The sequence below is a fragment of the Borostomias antarcticus genome, assembly GCF_949987555.1.
Source record: "Borostomias antarcticus genome assembly, chromosome: 25".
NCBI classification, from domain to species: Eukaryota; Metazoa; Chordata; class Actinopteri; order Stomiiformes; family Stomiidae; genus Borostomias; species Borostomias antarcticus.
The window spans coordinates 10476504-10481141 of NC_140258.1; the positions used below are offsets into that span (position 1 = coordinate 10476504).

The 4638-nt window shown below is 45.0% G+C and overlaps 1 protein-coding gene across 2 annotated transcripts in view; it reads left to right on the plus strand.

The window, feature by feature from the left end:
* Window positions 1-4638, plus strand: part of bcl11aa (BCL11 transcription factor A a) — a gene marked incomplete at both ends in the record, with an annotated part of 21369 nt that overhangs the window by 10239 nt on the left and 6492 nt on the right. The window lies entirely within an intron of this gene.

Here is a 4638-nt window from a genome sequence, read left to right on the forward strand (position 1 = left end):
GAAAAACATGCAAAAGAACAGATGCTCTTCGGTCCGGTCCCTGACCAAGACCTGGACTGAGCACTTGGACTTGGTCACTGGGCGCCTTGACCGATGTCTGCCCTCTGCTCCTTGCTCCCCTTGTAGGAGGAGGGCTTAGACAGAAGAAATGCCGGGAACAATTTCCAACAGCGACCCTCGAAATTGCATGTGTGTGTGCCGTGTGGCCTTGCCATGTGTGTATTATGTGCGGACGAATAACCCCCCCCCCCCCCCACCCCTTCCGGGTCCTGAATTTTGTAGGTATGCTCTATTCACATGTTCCTTGCATACCGTAACAGTAGGCATTAGCAAAGAACAATGTTCAATATTACTACGCACATTTGCTTTTGTCTTGCCTTTGTTGTTCCTCAGAGAAAGGGAGAGATACTCTGAAAGGATTGACGTCTGTCATTAACAAAATCAATGGCGTGGCCTTAGTGGGTGCGTGTTGCTATGTTAGAGGCGTACTGCGAGCGAACGAAGGAACTGGCTCGTGTTGTGGACGGCCCACACATCAACCCCAGTACGGTGGAATATTCTAGATCATTTAGTTTTGATTATCTTGATTTCCTCTGTTAGATATTTTGTGTAAGGTGAATTGAACCTGCCGATGGCATTGTAGCAGTGTGTGTGTATGTACAGTATGCGATGTGTGTATGAGAGAGAAAGTGTGTGTGTGTGTGTCTGTGTATGTGTGTGTGCGCCACCCATTGGGGTCCAGTCGTAGAGCAGCTCTCCAATTATGTCAGAAGTTGTGTAAAGCTTGTCCATAAAGCTGTTTATACACTACAAAGCATATTTATATATCCTACTGGATTACAGACTGGTGTTTTATACACAAAGTGCAACCTCACAGTATAGCCGGGCTCAATGTTGTATATCTGTGTGTGTGTGTGTGTGTGCATGTGAGTATATTTATATTGTTATTGTGTGTGTGTGTGTTTGTGTGTGTGTGTGTGTGCATGTGAGTATATTTATATTGTTATTGTGTGTGTGTGTGTGTGTGTCCATCCACTCCAGAAGTGTTTGTGCCCTTCTATAGCTGGATGTGTGTAAGTGTGTATGTGTGTGTTTGTGTGTATGTTTGTGTGTGTGTGTGTGTGTGTGTGTGTGTGTGTGTGTGTGTGTGTGTGCGTGTGTGTGTGTGCGCGTAGCCCCATTGGGGCACGGGTGAACATGAAAGGGTGTGTGAGTTGGCAGTGTAGCCGCAGGACATCCCCTGACAAACTGTGCCAGGGCAGAGCTGGCATTGAGCGGACAGAGAGAGTGTGTGTGTGTGTGTGTGTGTGTGTGTGTGTGTGTGCGCGCGCATGTGGAGGGGCCTGGCTCCTCACCGGGGTTTCATGTTCCTCATGTTGCTAAACTACCACAGCAGCGCAGCGTTGTGCATAGGGGAGAGCAAATACACACACACACACACACACACACGCACACACACACACGCACACACATGCACACACACACGCACACACATGTACACACACACACACACACACACACACACACACACATGTACACACACACACACACGCACACACACAAACACACACACACGCACACACATGTACACACACACACACACGTACACACACTCACTCACGCACAAACAATACACTGTGAAAACCTGTAGTAGCAAGACAAACCCTAACCCTGTATATTATCTAAACATTTTGATTCCACCCATCTATCCTTATTACCATGTAGGAGCCCAACACACACGTTTATGTAACCCTCCCCCCCAACACACACACACACACACACACACACACACACACACACACACACACACACACACACACACACACACAGTCCCAATGGGACCAAGTGTTGGAGTTTATTTGTTGGCTGCATGCCCAGTCTGTATATGTGTATGGATTCCCTTTGGTCTTTGTATATAATGTGTGTGTGTGTGTGCGTGTGCATGCACGGGCTGTGCATGCTTGTGTGTGATTTAATGGGTACTGTATGTGTGTAAGCATACAGTATCAGTGATGTAATGGCCGTGCGGTATGTTTAGAGTTCTGACCAGGCAGAAGGTGTCGTCTCTGTTTTTCCCCCCCCAGAATCATTTGGTCCCCTGTCAGAGCGGGGGGCGCTGACGCGGGGGTCCGAGGGCCGTGGCCCCTCACACTCTGGCGGGACCACCTGTCATACGCGCTGGTCCAACGCTGCCAAAGGCTTAATGGGGTTATTTATTTTTAGTGAAAGAAAGCATTAACTCAAATTCACACAGACACACACGCACACACACACACACACACATGCACAGCATACACTATACACTCCATTATCCGTGTAAAGCAAGTTTAACAGAAATATTTGCTGTATATTAATACTGTGGTATGGTTGGAGCGTGGCAGTGGTAGTGGTACATGAATGGCTAGTTGGTCTAGTGTAATGTGTGGTATAGTGGTACATGTATGGCTAGTTGTTACAGTATAATGTGTGGTATAGTGGTACATGTATGTGTGGTATAGTGGTACATGTATGGTTAGTTGGTGTAGTATAATGTGTGGTATAGTGGTACAAGTATGTCTATTTGGTGTAGTATAATGTGTGGTATAGTGGTACATGTATGGCTAGTTGGTGTAGTATAATGTGTGGTATAGTGGTACATGTATGTCTAGTTGTTCTAGTATAATGTGTGGTATAGTGGTACATGAATGGCTAGTTGGTGTAGTATAATGTGTGGTATAGTGGTACATGTATGTCTAGTTGGTGTAGTATAATGTGTGGTATAGTGGTACATGTATGTCTAGTTGGTCTAGTACAGTATAATGTGTGGTATAGTGGTACATGTATGTCTAGTTGGTGTAGTATAATGTGTGGTATAGGGGTACATGTATGGCTAGTTGGTCTATAATAATGTGTGGTATAGTGGTACATGTATGTCTAGTTGGTGTAGTATAATGTGTGGTATAGTGGTACATGAATGGCTAGTTGGTATAGTATAATGTGTGGTATAGTGGTACATGTATGGCTAGTTAGTCTAGTATCTCACCACATGTTGAGGAACCTCTCACCATTTTTACATTCTCAAAGAAAATGTCACTCACATACACACACTCGCTCACACAAATAGGCGTGCCTACACTCAACACATCTACACACACACACACACACACACACACACACACACACACACACACACACACACACACACACCCCAAAGCCCCTCCATCCTGACTGAATCTTACTGATAATTTGGTGAGGCTCATTTGAATTTTAAGCACTTCTTTAATCTTCAAAGCCCAAATTGCTTTATGAATATGCATGGTGTGGGCAGACTTTAGTTCATTACCTAGTTGTAAATTCTAATGACCATTAGGTCTTCTCAGTAATTGCCAATTGTTTTGCATTTTTGATTGGCCTATTACCATGCATTTGCATCGGCAAGGCTCGTCAAAGCTTGAATGTGTGTGTGTGTGTGAGTGTGTGTATGTGTGTGCGTGTGTGTGTGTGTGTGTGTGTGCGTGGGTGCGCGTGTGTGTGTTGGAGAGGGGTTTACATGAACATGCGTTTGTGTTTTCTGTAGGTTAGCATTTGCTTGTATGTCTTTTTTTTCTCTAGCTGGGTGTTTTGGGCTAAATTGCTGATTTAAATGAAAGCGGAGTTGTGCGCGTGAAGATTGAGAGTTCACTGAGAGATTGGACATATTTAATTTACATGATGACTTGCCTCTCCCTCATTACTGGGCCTTTCATACAACTCCACACACACACGCACACACACACACACACACGCACACACGCACACACACACGCACGCACACACTACAGAACTGAAACCACCTCGATTCATTCTGTCTGTCGTCTCGCAATGGGTGGCTTTCGGCGAAATGGTGTCGCTAGCCCTCCTCTGCCCCTCCCCTTTTCTCAGTCTCTATCTCTCTCTACTCATCCCTCACTTTCTCTCTCCTTGAGGAAACAGATGTTACACCCCTCCTCTCTCCACCCCTGCTCTGATTTCTAGTGCGGTATTGGTGCCATTTTGGAGACAGTGATTTGTCTTGCTAAGTGAGTTTCTCTGTTAACATGGGCAAAATTGGAAAAGATGGAAATTGATTATATAATTTGGTGCAGGGCTTCAGCACGCCTAATCTGAGCGCGGCGGATGGTCACATTTGGGAGATGCCAATGTCAAGTCGCCCCTTACACACACTGTGCTACACACATCCGCACTATTGTGTTTTAAAATAACACACACCTAAAGCTTACCTTTAATAACCTGCGTTTAGCTGTGCCCAATTTCCACCGGAAAACGTATTGCATCTGTTTGTCTGTCTTTGTTGTTTTTGTTGTCATCGTTGTTGTTGTTATTGTGTTTGGAAGAGAGAAAGAGGGAGGGGGAGAGGGATTATTGGACAAGAAAGAAAGAGAGAAGTCAATCAAATAAATACATTTGTGGCTGATAATGAGCCTAGACAATTAAGAAGAAAACAAAAGAAAAAGAACAAACACGAGGGGAAAACACAGGGGGTGATGCTTCTCCCTCTTGGTTCCTCACATTGACTTTTCTTTTGTTTTCTTTCTTCACTTCTTCTTGGTTTGTGTACATGTGCTGCGAGGGGCTGTGAAACCTACATTGGGATGAAACAGAATTCTTAATTGCGGAGAA